At 45.0% G+C, this 16485-nt stretch overlaps 1 protein-coding gene across 1 annotated transcript in view; it reads right to left on the minus strand.

Moving 5' to 3' along the window:
* The window catches only part of THSD4 (thrombospondin type 1 domain containing 4), a 579525-nt gene that overhangs the window by 105461 nt on the left and 457579 nt on the right, over positions 1-16485 (minus strand).

The raw sequence follows: 16485 nt of genomic DNA on the forward strand, positions 1-16485 counted from the left end.
TCCCATTTCTCACTCCAAGATCTTTTTGCTTTATCTGCCCCCTCTCTATTCATGGTTCTGTTGGGGCAATTTTATTTTGCATAAAAAGTTAAACTTTGGATCAGAACAGAATGGTCTTCATGGAATCCCTTCCCACTCCTGGAATTGGTGCTCCTGGACCCAAAGTAGGGACACGTGATCTGAGCAAAGATCCTGTCGTGCTTCCTCAGGAGATGGAGTCGGTGGACTGCAGTCTGGACAACGCAATACTTGATGACAGAATTGTTTCATGGAGGAATGGGACTAGGGAATGGTACTTGAAATCAGAATGAAATTCTAAAACTTGAGACACATGTTTGCTGAATACAGGCTTGTATTGGTTTTTGAGTTCTAATAATCAGACCTCATGTCAGGGGGCAAAGTGGTCAGCAAACCATTCCAAGTCCACTTCTGACTTTGTTAAACAACCCTGGGTCTGTGCACGTGGGTGCTACGGGTCAAATCGAGCAGGCAGAGTCGAGGCAGGTGTTCATTCTTTCCCCTCCGACCTCACGTTTGATTGACACCTTTCTGCAGGCACTACGGGTCTGCGTTATTACTTCCATATTCTTGAGTGCACATTAGTCCGTCAGTAATAACTGATCTCTCTTCACAAATACCTTCTCTGCAAAACATTATTTCTGACAATAACAGAACATTACCTCAATATGTTCATCTACATCCAATTAGCTTTTCAAAATGCCATGTTTGCTCAAATAGTTCTTGCCTCTGCCCCATGCATATTTTAGCAGAAGTTTTTTTTTTTTTTAAGTTTTGTGTGCATGATTTCCACCCCCTCAACTCTTCAGTTCTCTTTTGGGTTGAAACAAAAAAATGCTACCACCAACAGAGATTTTGGAAAGTAGATCCTAACAGAATTAAGGAGATGCCTCTGACTGTCACTGATGCGGAACAGGGACAGAAAAGCTGGTCAGCACCCCCCTCTCCCTGTGTAGTAACATCGCACCTCCCACTTTTCCCACCCAGGGTCTATTCCTGATACCCCGACTTCCTTCCTGACTCGCCTGTCCCAGGCTGAGCTCATTCTCACGGGGCACTCCAAGTGAAGGGAACAAAGTACACGGAGGCACAGAGGTAAGAATGAACACCTAGAAAGTAAGAAGTAGGGAAGACTGACATGCTGTTGCTGGGAGGGACGAAATGAGGCTGCCGAATTTGGCTGAATTTGTCAAGCATCTTGTCTGCCAGGGTGAAGTGTAGGAAATTTGCCTGATGGGATCTGTAGTCCCTGGATGTCTGAAGAAGGTGAGGGTGATGCTCAGATTAGTTTTTCAGTTAATAACTTGGGCTGTAATGTGGGCGTGTCCTTGAGGACTGGTAGTCTAGTAAGCTTCTCTCTTGTAAACAGGGCTTAGGGATATTTCAGGAGTGAATGGGGCCACCAAGGATGGGGCAGACACTGCACAAAACCATCAGCCCTCAGCCCAGTTCGGTTGGGATGAGCACAAGGAAATCAAACCACCAAGGGTTGCTTCAGACACCCACAGATGCAGACATAGCAGCATTTTATCTTGTGAGTCAGACATTCTGTTAAAATGTTCCGCACAGTGTGATGCATGCCCCCCTCCCACCAGACTTCCTGCGCAGCATGGCCACTCTGGGTGAATCTCGACGCGGAGAGGGAGGGCCACAGTGCTTCCTGGAAGACCGAGGTTGGCTTCAGTGAAACGTATGGCCACACGCGATGCCAAGTACTAAGGGGGTGACCTCCTGTCTCCTTGGGGCCCAGCTCTGGACTCTGAATGTGCAATGTTCACTACTCAAGAGAGAAATTAGAGCAAGGAGTGTGGGAACCTTCCTTGGGGGAGACAAGGGCTGACAGAGCATCCTTTCAGTGTTGTAGTGGTTAGCCGGGGTCTCCGAGAGACTGGGTTGCCATGGAGTTGCCAAACACCCCCTGTGCACTTTGCATAATAGGAGGGACAACTTGGGCTCCTCAGTGAGAACTGGGCAGACAACATATATTTGTTTTTAGACAATCACATACCTGACAACTGTCCCTTCTCCAGCACAGGGCTCTTGTGAGGATCAGATGATGCAAAGAGGGAAAGTTTGGATTGGGTGTCCCAGTATGGCATGGCTAAAGTGACCTATGGGCCAGGACCTGAATGACAAGGAGGACCAGCCAAGGAGGATCTAAACATGCAAACATGCATTTTCATCACTGATGTGGTTGAATGACTACACCAGGCAGGTGGCCTAGGAAATCCCGGGCTGAATCAGATTCTGGTTCTGCCTTTGGGAATGTGGGTCTAACCGGGGTCATGAGACAGATATATGGACTTATTAGGTAAGAGATGTCCTATATTCTCCATGTCGTGCTGGGCCAGGGTCAACTCTTTTTTAGGAAGCTGTTAATTAACAATTGGGTACATAAAGTCTTGAGGGTATTGCAACATCCTACCCTAAACTAGAGGAATGGTGATGGAGTGAAGAGGATTTGAGGGATGCTTAATAAGCAAAATGGACAGGTCTCTGTGACTGACTGGTTGGAGAAGGAGTTTGAATCCTCCTCAGGATTCAAACCATCATACTCACATTTACAGTCCTTTGAACATATAGTTTTCTCATTTTACCTTAAAAGCAATCTGTGATATTTCTAAAACTTGTAGGAAAGAAATTAGGTAATTGGCCCAAGGCTATGCTTGCTAACAAGAGCTGCAGCTGAGATTTTAACCATAATTCCATGCTTTAACCATTATGCAAAAATCCCTCCTCCTCCCAAGGGTCAGAGGCCAGGCTGCGGGTTCTAGTCGTGTTGAAGGAGAAGACAGTGGCAGTGACCTGGGCGCAGAGGAAGAAGTTTAAGCACTGTTACCATAGTCTCTGAGGGCCGGCCCACAGGTGACTGGCACTCTCCTCTTTCAATATTACGAAGCACCAACCACATAGGTATCTCTCTCCCATCACCTGCTTTAGCCCTATATTCTACACACAGTAGGTGATTAAATATTTTTAGCTTATCTTCCTATTATACTAATATATAGAGTCATAAATTTTTAAATTTTGAGATAGTTTAAGACTCACAAGAAGTTGCAAAAATAGTAGAGTTTCAATAACCCTTTACCCAGCCTTCTGCAATTATAATACCTCACAGAAGCTCACCATGTCATTAAAACCATATATATATATATATATATATATACACATGTATACACACACACACACACACACACACACATATATATATATATTCCATTGCCATCGGTACACTATGTTAACTCAAGAGTAAACCTTCCTTTGATTTTACCACTTTTTCTTGGTGTGCAGTTCTATAAAATTTTATCACATGTCTAGATTCCTGTACTACGTTACTTTAAAGCAGCTGGTATTCTCCAGAACACAGCCATGCAATTGGTAAGTGGAGCTGACGTCAGTTAGCGGGAGAAGCAGTTGGCAGGATAGAAATGATGTTGGACTGGGACTCAGAAAACCTGCGTGTAGCCCTGGCTCGGCCCCTCACTGGCCGCGTGAGGCTGGTGGGTCACTTCTGTGTAGGGCTGGAGCTGGAAACATTTTCACCACACCCACATCTTTGAGGGGATAGTGCCCAGAAGTGAATCCGGCCCAAATTCTGGTTTGTATCTCAGGACACTGCTCAGCTGGTTTCTGATGGGTATGACTTAACAGTGCCGGCCTATGTCCCCATACTCTCTGAGAGGCACCACCAAAGTGCCATCAGTGGGTCCTTAATGTGGCACTAGCCTCTGCTGGACCTGGGCCACGTGCTGGCTCTGCCACTTGGGGGCGTTGCACATTTGATCATGTTCACTGGGCATTCTAAGCCTCGTTTCTTCATCTGTGGCTGGGGATGGTAGAGCATCTACCTCAGAGAGCTGTTGGGAGAATCAGATGAGATAAACGTGGGAGGCACTCAGCAGAATGCAGTTAATAGGGGGGCTTCATGGAAAACGCTGTTGTTATTTTTATCATTGTCTCCATATATTGGTTTCATCTGGAATCTATCTACTTTTAAGAAAATCCCATCATCATGTAACCACTTGGACCATATTTCTATAACACTTTCTATTACTTTTTAGTCACAGATAATCTCTTCTCCATTCTGAGAAATGTAGGAAAGTCTGAAGAGCTAAGAAAATGCCGAGGCTCAGCACAAAGGTCAGAACCTCCTGCTCCAACAGTGCCTAGTGAAAAGTCAGCGCCCACTCATTCCCCGATCTCCCCTTAGTTACTTATCTGTTTTGCTCACCACGGACCGCAGTTCCAAAGAGATATTTCTTGCTGTTACAAAAGCAATTGGACAACTGTCAGATATCCTTGGTATTCTTCCAGTGATTCTTGCAACATGTTGTAGGAAAATTTTACACGTCGCAAGCCATCACAGGAGAAAATGTTCAAGGATTGCCCCCAATTGTGTGCCAAAATTAACCTAGAGGAAATTTTCTGAGGGAAACGAACAATCTGGATGACACGCTGGGTGGTGAGTTTCACAGGGAGGAGGCCTCTGCGGCTCACGGCGGGCAGGCCCGGGCCTGGCATGCAGGGAGTGGAGCTCCGGCCTCTGACGGGAAGCAGAGGCTCCTGTGTGCGCTCGGTGGCAGCCTCTGCCGGCTGGCTAGGTGACACCAACAGGTAAAACCTCGTGCCCTAATGATCATGCTGTCACAGCGTGTGGGGGAGCAGGTTATTATTAAAATGATTTGTAGCTAACATCAAATTTACAGCGAGCTAATTCGTGGACATACATATGAATGCCAAACTTTTATTCATGACATTCTGTTGAAAGAAATCCTTTGTATGTGATAAATATCTCCCTCTTATTAATGTTCAGAATGTAGATCAATCCACCTTCCTGGAAAGCAATTTAGCAATATATACTGTTTGACCCAGTAATTCTTCTTCCAAGAATTTATCTAAGGAAATTATAAGAAATGTGGCCAACAATTTCTGTATGCAAGAGCTCCTCACAGTATTATTGTTAATAAAGAAATTGGAAACATCTTAAATTTTCTACATAGGGAAACACTTAAACAATATATAGAAATTCTCTGGGAAAAACTAGATGGGTTTTTTCCAGTTCTTATTCTCATTAAAATCTTCTCATGCTTGTGCTGGCAAGACTGACCCTCAGGGTCCCCGAGGCAGCCCTACTATGTGCCAGGGCAGTATGGGTTGGAGAGACTGAAGGTGAAACAGACCAGGTTCTGACTTAGGGTCTGAATCAGGGGTCAGCAACTACAACCCACAGGCCAAATCTGGCCCACTGTCTGTTTTTGTAAATAAAGGCATATTGGAACACAAACATGCCCATGTGTATATTCATTGTCTAGGGCTGCTTTCGTGTTACAACACAGGATTCAGTAGATGCAACAGATAGTATGGCCCACAAAGAGTAAAATATGTATGATCTAGCCTTTTGCAGTAACAAAATACCCATCCTGGTCTAAACTGACAGGCAGACACGATCTCATCACTCACCACGGCATGGGGATGTCAAGGGGCAGTGTGCGGAGCCCTGGGCAGCCGAGGCTGAGGCTCAGGTCGATGCTTCCGAATGTGCTCCTGCTTGCCCGCATCCTGAATCACGGGCACCCCCTTGAGTTCTCCCAAAGTGTCTCAACATAAACCAGAAGGCAAGGAACTGCCAACTGCTACCACAGTGGGCTTCAATGGTTATTTATTTATTCCTCGCTAGAGGGATTTATTGATTTTTAGAGGGCAAGGAAGGGAGAGAGAGAAACGTTGATTGGCTGCTTCTCATTCTCACCCTGAACAGGGATCAAACCCGCAACCTTTTGGTGTATGGGGTGATGCTCAAACCAAGTGAGCTGCTGGTCCAGGACTTCAATTGTTTTTTAAAGCAGAAAGAATACCCCATACCTTTCAAACAAAACCTCATGCAGAAACACAGAACTCCAATACACCAAACGAGAAAAATAGAACTGCTCTGGCTGAAGAGAGGCCGGCAGAGTTGAAACCCAGTGTCTCTCTTCCTCACGGCCTGGGTTTCTCAGTCCTGGCCCCAGCAACATTTGGCCCACACAGTTCGGTTGTAGGGGCTGACCTGCACATGGCAGGCTCACCCTCATAAGACAGATTTCTCTAGGCATTGCCAAGCATTGCCAGTGAGCATTAAACCATCCTGGGTTGAGAATCACTGCTCTAGTTTGTTCTGAAGCTCGTGGGACACCTTGTGGCACAGGGCAGAACCCCCTGAAACAATGGCATTTCCACAGAAGTGCATAAACGGTTCTTTGTCAATGTTGGAGGAGCTAATGAGCCAAGAATACTTAATTATGCAGCCTTAAAATTACTTCCTCACTGCCACCAAACTAACTAGCAGGCTTCTAGAGTTCTTGCACCTTGCCTTTTGGTCTGGCCAGCATGAACAGGATTATGCACTAAAAAGAGCAGAGTGCCTGGATCACAGCAAGTGCTTAAAAAGTGTTTTTTTTTTTGAATGAAAGAACAGCTGGCTGAGGAGTCATGAAATCTAAGTTATAGGACCAATTCGCTCCTTCAACTGGATCATCTCTAAGGTGTCTTCTGGTGCTAAATTGTTTCTGAAAAAACAAAAATGAAGCCCTGATGTGAAGGCTCCCGCCATATCTCAAGTCAGAGGAATCTGCTTTCTGTAGCAAAGTTAAATTGGAAACAGGAATCCATGGGAAACAAACTGACAATGTCATTCATTAGAAAAGAAGAAATGGTCCATGGGAGAAAAGGTATTTTGGCTTCCTTAATGACGGCAGTTGTGTAACCAGTGATCTGGTTTTAATCAAGCTGTGGTTGTCACTTTTCAGAACCTCATCCTGTTTCATCAGAGAAGAGCACCTTACCAAGTGACTCAACAGGAAGAAAATGCTGGCGCTGCTAGAGGATGAAATTGAGAGGAATCAACGACAGCAGTGTTTACAAATCTGGAGAAAGGAGCCCCAAGAGGGAAACATTTCATGTGCTGTTGAGGGAACTACCCCCACCCGGACCACAGTCGTCTTTCCCTAGAGAGTGGGGTATTCCAAACTCCAAATCCCGTTACTGTACTTTCACGGTCTTCCTCTCTAGTGGACTGGAGTTCGGGGGGTGGGGCATGAAGTGAATCCCAACTATGACAATTGCTCTATTATGAAGGTAAGGTATCCATGTAGAACAGTAGGAACCTGTGGATTTTCTCTTTACTTTTAAAGTGCAAGGCTGTATGGTGAATTTTATATTGTTTAAAATATCTGGTCAGATAATATTGTAACTCTATGGGGCCCCGGGAAGGATGAGCACCACATGAAACAGGTCTGTTAGAGGCTGTGGGTTTGGGCAGCTAAGACCCAAGGAGTAGGCAGTTTCCTGCAGAAAGGACCACAGAGGTGCTGTCTAGACTGGCAAGTTCTGGAAGCCATCATATCCAGAAAAAAGGCACTGGGCTGATGAACTCTGCTCCAGGGTGGCGGCTGATTGCACACTGGCCCCATTTACATGGCCTCCTGGGCACAGACAGCCCACATTCACCGGTGTGGGTCACAACCAGAGGACTGTGGGTGAATCCAGCCCTGGGGAGCAGTGATGAAGACTCATGCACACGTCCTTGTCACTTCCTTGACACGTAGCCTATCACCCAATGTGCTTGCTTGCATTTTCTCCACAAGATGGCACCTACAAGCCTTCCCAAAGGAGTAGTTAACTAGCAATTAGTTTCGGGACAATAAACAGTGGTCAAACATTGAAAGGAATGATAGTTGAGAAACACAGGAAGGGTGAACTTGGCAATTCAGGCTGAGTGCACGTTTATTGTGTTCTTACGTGCGGGTTTCTGCCGTGTTGTTGAGGTATGATTTTCATTTCTCACAATGTTTTTGTGGGACATTTAGAAGTGTGGGAGGGATATTCAGAACTTTATTTTCAGCATGTTCAAGAGAATGCTTTAAAATGTGTGTAGATGAATTCAACCTTTGGGGGTTGCGTGGCTTTTTAGATGTCACTGAGGGGTCTTCAGGGATTGCTGAGAAGACTGCCTGGTATGTGGGGGGAGATGATGAGAGCACAGCCTGGTTACCAAAGCATGTGGGCTTGGGTCCCGAGACACTGGAGTGGGGCCACGGCCTACTGAGATGCTGCTTTGGAAGACGCTTGGCAGACACAGGCAGTGGACTGCAGATGGAAGAGACCAGAGGTTTAGATACACAGATACCTGCAGTAAGATGAGCACAGAGGGGTGGGGGCCTGGGCCAGAGAGATGGCATTCGAGTGGAGGGCAGGGGAATGGCGACGTTGTGCTGAAGGAAGGGCCAGTGGACTGAAGGACTGTCTATTGAAGGTGAAGCAAGGAAGACTCTGGGGTCTCAGGACCTAGGTGAACAATAAGTGACTTTGCCTGTTTCGGGCAGAAACGTCACTGGAAGGAAGGCCTCTGATGGAGTCATCTTAGAGCGAGGGTCTGAGCGTGGGTCTGGATAATCAGCCACTCATTCACTGCATTTAGCCATATTAATTCTCTCTCCCTTTCTCACTGGAACTTTCTTCTAGAACCCTAAACATTTTTAGTCTAGCATTTTGGCAGGAAATCTTTCCAAAGTGTATTTTATACTTCTTTGCTATTTTTTTCTTTGTGGATCAAAAATAATGAGCATTATTTGATCTTCTCTAGCCCCTTGTTACTCAGAGTGTGGTCTGTGGTCCAGCTGCACAGGCGTTAGCTGAAAGAAAGCCTATTTGCAACCTTGGGCCCCAGGACCGGCTTAGTGAATTCGAATCTGCATTTAGGCAGCATCCTCAGGTAATTCCTGTGTAATCTGGAATTATTTGCATTTTCAGGTCACTTTTTGCTTACTGTGTGGACTTCTTCTTTTCTCAAGTTGCACACCAACTCTTAAATGACAACCAATTCTCCCATCCAGTCAAAACATGAAAATAGGACACTATGGCCCTTTAGCTTACAAACCAACAAGCAATAATGCCTTTGGGCAGTTTTTCTCTGTGTGAGTTTTAATGGGGGTGGGGGTTGGGGTGGGGGTGAGGCAGCTGTAAGACGCATGTTTGCAGTCCCTGAAGATCTCAGTACTGGACCGCAGGAAGAACCCTGAGAACATCAGACTCTTGCTTCATGGGTGACAAACCAAGTCCTGGGAGGAGAAGTGACTTCTCCAAGGTGGCAGGGAGAGGACTTCCTGCTAGACACCTTTTCATGACACTCTGGTGCCCTCCTTCTGCCTCTGAGGAGGGTTTTACTATTTTCTCACAAGTTTCTGCCAGGTTTTTGTTTCTCAAAATGGTCTATCTTCTTTTCTTATTATGTCCCTGTCACCATGTGAAAAAGGTTTTATCTATAAGCTAGAGTAGCAACTCCTTTAGAGAGCAAACTGTTTTTGTGAAAATACTTGGATACACTGCCTGGGGTGGGAGGCGGGGCCCTGAGGCTGCAGGGTCGACAGAAACCAAGGCAATAAGAGACAATGACGAACCTGGGATGTGGCTGAATAGAAGAGTTAGGCTTTGCTTCTAGAGGTAGAGAGAGAAGAAATGGACAGAGAAAGGGGGGTGGGGAGGAGAGAAGCTAGGAGATGGTGGAGGGCCAGTGAAGTACCTGACTGTTAATGACTGACCCGAAATCTGAAATTTACTTGCTGGAGTTAAACCTCTCTCAGCTCCCAGCCCTCCCAAGTCTCCACCAAAGCTCCTACCCTTAGAATTCCTGGTTTAGATTCCTTGAACCCCCTTTCCATTTTCATAACCTGAACCCAAAACTTCTATGTTGCCACATCTCTAAAAGCCTTTTCTTCTAGGCACATGAGGTTCACCTAAGAGCACCCTGATATACTCTACACCTGCAGGTGATACCATTTTTCTGAGCCTTATGTTTCCTTGCTTGTAAAATGATGGCATTAAAATCTAAATCTCGGATGACTGGTCAAGATGGTGGCATAGGCAGACATGGTTCATCACTTTGCACAACCACATCAAAATTACAACTAAATATAGAATAACTATAACTCAAAACTGTCGGAAATTGAGTTGAATGGAAGTCTGACAACTATGGAATTACAGAAACCACATCCATCCAGACTGGTAGGAGAGGCACAGATGCAGAACGGGCTGGTCCCTCACTCACGCGTGGTGGATAAAAATTCAGGAGGGATATCTTGGGAGTAAGGAGTCTCAGCCCCACACCAGGCCCCCTGGCCCAGGGTTCCAGTGTCAGGAATATAAGACCCCACAACTTCTGGCTGCAAAAACCAGCAGGGCCCGAGTCAGTGGAAGAAACTGCTGGAGTACCAAGCAGTTCCCCTTAAAGAACCCACAAATGGACTCACCAACTGAGACTCACTCCCTCTGAGCTCCAGGACTAGGGACGCAGCTTGAAAGGCACCAGTGGCATAATAGGAGGAACTGAAGTATCTGGTATCAAGGTCAGCAGAGGCCACTGTCCCTTTTATAAACCTTCCCCCCACAGAGCCAGTAAGCTGGTGTCATATCTAAAACCTGGCCTCCATCAACCTGGCTAACAATGTTTGACTTGCCTTGGAGATCCCCAGAGACTCCAGCCCACCCAAGCTCCTTATGAATCCAAGCATTCCATATGAATGGCTGGCCTTGGCTCATGATTCACAACTTCCTAAATCCTCTCAAGCAACAGATAGCCTCAGTGAGCCCCAGGTCCAGCACTAGTAGCTGCCAGCCTAGGTTCACAGGTTGGCTTCATCTGAGAATTTCCAAGTCCAGCACAAGTAGCAGCTATCTCGGATTGCTTTATAGTTCAGGCAGGGTGGCCCCAGGCAAAACAAAGGTGGGAGCTCACTTTGGCTTGCACCATCCAGGAAACACCAGGATCAGCATACCCAGTCGATAGCTACAGATCACATCAGAGCACTACCACCCTGCCCCCACACAGCTGACCCTCCACAGAAGGCAGAGGTTGATGGTAAGTGGTCACAGCCAGTCCTTGCAGTGGACTGGCCTGGGTAAATCCTTCCCACTGATCTGCCACAGCAACCAAGGCCCAACTGCAAGAGGCGGGTGTACTCAGCCCACATGAAGGATACACCTTGAGTACCCAACTTGAGTGATAGGGAAGGCTGTGCCATTGGACCGTATAGGACACCTACTACATTAGGCCACACTATCAAGACATGGAGTCAACACAGCTGTACCTAATACATAGAAACAAACATAGGGAGGCTGCCAAAAGGAGGAGACAAAGAAATATGGACCAAATAAAAGAACAGATGAAAACCCCAGAAAAAGAGCTACACGGTATGGAGATAAGCAATCTATCAGATGCAGAGTTTAAAACAGAGTTAAGATGCTGGAGGAACTTAGTGAGGACCTCAGCTGCATAAAAAAGATTCAGTCAGAAACAAAGGATTCACTAACTGAAATGAAGAACAAATTACAGGGAATCGACAGTGGAGTGGATGAAGCCAAGAATCAAATCAATGTTTTGGAACACAAGGAAGCAAAAAACTATGCAGAACAACAAGAAGACAAAAGAATCCGAAATAATGAGAATTGTATAAGCAGCCTCTGGGACAACTTCAAGAGGTCCAACATTCGCATCATAGGGGTGACAGAAGGAGAAGAGAATGAACAAGAAATTAGAAGTTTGTTTTTTAAAAATGAAAGAAAACTGGTGAAGGAAATAGAGATACAATTCCAGGAAGCACAGAGAGTCCCAAACAAGATGGATGCAGAGGCTGATCATCATTAAAATGTCAAAGGTTAAAAGATAAAGAAAAAATCTTAAAAGCAGCAAGAACAAGAAGTTAGTTACCTACAGAGGAGTTCCCATAAGACTGTCAGCTGATACCTCAAAAGAAATTTTTCAGGCTAGAAGGGACTCATAAGAAATATTCAAAGTCATGAAGATCAGGGACCTACAGCCAAGATTGCTCTATCCAGCAAAGATGTCCTTTAGAATCAAAGGGCAGATAAAGAGCTTCCCAGATAAGAAAAAACTAAAGGAGTTCACCATCAAAAATGTTAAAAGACTTATTTAAGAAAAAGAAAGAGCAAAACTATGAACAATAAACTGCAAAAAATACATATCTATCAACAATTGAATCTAAAAACAAACTAAGCAAATGAGAAGAGCAGAGACAGAATCATGGATACAGAGAGCATTCTGTTGGTTGCCAGATGGGAGGTGGATGGGGGAGAATGGGTGAAGTCGAAGTACAAATAGGTAGTTACAGAATAGCCATGGGGGTGTAAAATACAGTATAGGAAATGGAGTAGCCAAAGAACTTATATACATGACCCACGGACATGAACAATGGTGAGGGGATTGCCTGAGGGAATGGGGGGTGCTGGGTGGAGGGGGGCCAATGGGAAAAATCAAGACAACTATAATAGCATAATTAAAAAAATAAAATCTAATTCTCAAGACTCTTACGAGGATTAAAGGCGAACAAGCAGATGGAGGCACCTGGTCCAGCACTGGCGGGGAGGAGGGGATGGAAAACACTGGCTTGCTTCTCTTTCTCCTTGGGACTGCATCTGCCTCCTTTCAATGACCTGCCCCTTGAATGGCCCTGGGAATCCCTCCTCTCACACAAGCACATACATTTCTCCACTAACAGAGGAGGCTGTTCTGTTTGCACAGTCCACTGAAAGCCCACTTCTGTTTACACAGGATTTTCAAGTGGTGTTTGAAGCCAGGGCTGTAACAGGCAAACTGCTGTGATCTATTTGCATTTCAATAACAGTCTGGGACAATGGCGATCAAGATTTCTGGAGATTTTCTTATAACTTTGTTACCTCTCTATTTTTTTTTAAAAATTAAACTCCTCTTTTGTTAATCTTCCCTAGTTTATCTTGGAGACTAGCTATGGAAAGTCTCAAAAGTTGTAAAGGGTGATGTTACTTTGGAAACAGAGCAAGGGAGGCTGCCAGATAGCGCTTATAGCAGTCGTACAGGAACTACAGGGGAAAAGCAGCACCCAGGAATTCAGGCAGTGAGAAGTCCCATGCATACACGTGACAGCCATTATGGGTAGCATATATATCATGGGCTAGGCACCTTACATGTGTCATCCTGGTTGAGTATCTTGGCTACACCTGTTTTGCTGGAGCTCAGAAAAAGCAAGTAAGATGTCAAACGTCACAGAGAAGTGGTGATAGTGGGTTTAATGATGAGCCCTTGGCTCCGAAGTCCAGGCAGGCTCTTTCTCCCTTGCTAGTTGCATAATCCCTTCATCCAACAGAAATTCTTCCTTACTTGTAAGAACACAGCTTTGTAAATGGCTGACCAAGGGCCACGTATACCAAGGGGTAGAATGACCAAGAAAGCAAATACGGATAATTTCCTCTTAATGTTTCTATGTCTAGGCTGTTCTCTGGCTCTCCAGAGACCCTTCTGTAGGGGCTGTACTTGCAGTCAGAGGCGTTCTCTCCCACGAGGACTAACGGAGTTGGTTAGCACCTCCTACAGCTTGTCTTTCTTCTCCTGCTCCCTCCAAAGTCCTGTGTTGTCTCTCTCCCATCATGCAGTGCTCACTTACCTGAGTGAAAGAACATTGATCACACTACCCTTCCTTTCATAACCAATTCCAGGTCCCAAGTTATTCACTGAAAGAGTAGCTATTTTTCTCATTTGTCTTCCTGGGAATGGAAACTGTTTACCAAGCTTGAAATTTTTATGGCTCAAGGAAAAACATGAGGTTCCATGGAGGACATCATTACCCACCCAATCCAAGAGCTTGGCATGAGAATGACAAATAAATCAAATGAAGGTAAGTCATCTTATTCTCTCTTCTAACCATAGATGTGTCCAATATGAGTATTTATTTCATGAAGAAATAAAGACATTGTGTTCCACGGATGCTCCAAAGGAAGAAATTTGGCTGAAATATTTAAACACGAAAGCTTCTTCATGTTTCTTTTGAAGGATGGCTAAGAACAGGGCTATCTGTCAGGCGCAATGTGTTCCATAACAGCGGTTCAGGTGGCAGCCAGATGAATCTTCCTCACGTTTGCGGGAATTTCCCTTCTCCTGCAACTTTTAGCCAAAAGGTAGGGCAAAGGGGAAGTGACACCCACACGTGGCTTCTGAGTGACTGCATGCACAACATGCACTTGTGTATGTAAGTATCTAGGACATGCGAACCAGTTGAATAAACACTGATCCTTCACCTTCTTTGGTGGAACCTCGAAATTCTTAATTTTCACCATTTCCTTCTTTAAACAGATCCTGTTTATGAGCTTTTAAATCACGCCCCCCACCCCAGATGTGTGAGCATAAGAAAGGCTGATGTTGTGGTTTCAGGTAATCTGTCCTGCATGTGGCTGTGAAATTCATCTTCCCAAGATACTGCTGTCATCATGTCATTCCTCGGGCTCAAAGAGCTTCCTGATGTCAGCTGTCACTTAAACAAGCTGATTATTTCCTCCTCGGCATTATGCCTGTATTTGGGTCCCTCATTCCAGGTGGGGAGGTGTGCCTAGGGCCATAGCAGCTAAAGAATAAGCTTTATCCCAGGTGTGGGTAACTGAATAAAATAGGAATTTTAAAAATGACCCAGGCTCCTTATATTTTGACAGCAAAAAATACTCTGTATAAAGTGACAGTATATATTAATTAACAACCCTAATTAATTATTAACTCTGTATTCTAATTTATTGGGTTGGTTTTGTGATGATGAAGGGAGATCAAGTTTGTAAGAAGCATCTGATACATGGAAAGGACTAATACATGTTATGTTTTATTTAAAGTCAAGTTAAAGATAACATACAGGGCAAATTCAAAGAAATACAAACAAATGATCCTCATTCCTAGCTTAAACAATAGCTGCCTTGGAATGTTTAGCCAGAGAACAGCCTGCCTATACTTTAAAGAATGTGGAATGACAGCAAATATGGAAGTAAAAAGAAAAGCATTTCTCTGGCAGAGTAAAATAAACCCCAGCTAAAAGAGAGCCAGAGCTGAAGTCAAATAGAGTCAGACATTCGATTTGGACAGCTGATGGACTCTCTGGGCCCTCCAAGCCAGGCTTGCTCTCATTATTCAGAGAGGTCTACAAAGATGCTCATGAGCACTGAGAAAAGCAATAGAAAGGACAGAAACTGGTATCTACTGAGAACCTACTACCGTTTTAATGAGGAGGAAGGCGGAAGGTGAAGTACCTTGCCAAGGTCACATACCTAAGCATCGGGATGTGAATCTGTATCTTTCTAGTTCCAAAACCCAAACAGGCAAGGTGAGCACAGTGACTGAGGCAGGACCCCTTTGTCCCATGTGAGCACAGGAGTTGCAGGAGCATGAGTGAAGACAGCTCTGGAAGTGGGTGGACCCGGTGCCCTGAGGAGGCCTCCTCCACCCCCCTGAGCACATATAGCCTGGGTGACAGGTGGTGCTGGGAGAGAAAGAGCTCCAGGTGGCTTCTGAATGTCTGCTCTTCTCTGATATTTCATTGAAAGGAGACATACTATCATCTCAGATTGGCCTTTTATTCTCACTGGGAAGTTCCAGTTACTCAGAAGTGTTGTGCTCTTTCCTGTCGTCTCCCTTGTGCTATGGAGTGCTGGCACCAAAGACTCTCCCCACCCACTTTTCCTGCTGTAACAAAGGACTCAATGGACGCTTTCTCGCCAGTGCAGGCCCGAGGGTCCGGAACTTGAAATCCTCTGGACAGTCTCTACTCCCTAGGGCTCACTCTGCCTCTGGCCTCCAGGATGTTCTCTGACTACCAGAAAGGAAGCCGATAATCAGAGCATCATGAACTTATAGGCCAGGATTTCCCAAGACCATCTTTCCTCTGGGATTATTGAGTCATCCTAGCAATCCTGAGGTACCCTCTGTCGAAGCCGAAGGTTACCCGCTTTGAGGCTATATTCTATGTATGTTTGAGGGCTGCAAAGAAATCACTGTATAATTTTAATTTCTTCAACTTCTGTTTGTAAATAATGATAGGAAAACCACTTGCTCCCTTTAAGATAAAGAAACTTCTAGAGATCTTGAGCAGAGGAAAGCTATAAACCTGCAACCTCTGGGCATTATTGTAGAACACTGATTTTGAGTTTTTCATGGCCCCTGTGGGTCCCATGAGTTAACCAAGGCAGTCCCCTGACATGAGGAGTGAGCTGGAGAATCCTCGCCTCAAATAAGTTGGTAATAGTGACATGGTTGACACAAAGCCATGGTAACTAGCAAAATGATTTATCTGCTGCTTAGCATGGCTCGATCGTTCTATGCTGTGGCTCAAAGTCATGAACAGATTGAACCAGGCTCTTTGATATAAGCTAGATGTCAGGGAACAGACTTTTAGCTGTTTGTACAAGGGTGGCACACATCATTGACCTTGCTGGTTATGAAAATTAAGTTTGGATTTCCTTGTAGATTCAGACTTTACAGTTACCACTGAGTGTTAACAAGAACCACTCTCTCTCCTTGCTGTAGATCATAGTTCTCTGTTTTATAGAAGCATCATTAAAATGGGTAGGAACAAAAACAAAATGGATTTGAAACAAAAGACATCTATGCTTTTCAGGAAATATGACTGA

This window comes from Phyllostomus discolor, chromosome 1, assembly GCF_004126475.2.
Source record: "Phyllostomus discolor isolate MPI-MPIP mPhyDis1 chromosome 1, mPhyDis1.pri.v3, whole genome shotgun sequence".
NCBI lineage: Eukaryota > Metazoa > Chordata > Mammalia > Chiroptera > Phyllostomidae > Phyllostomus > Phyllostomus discolor.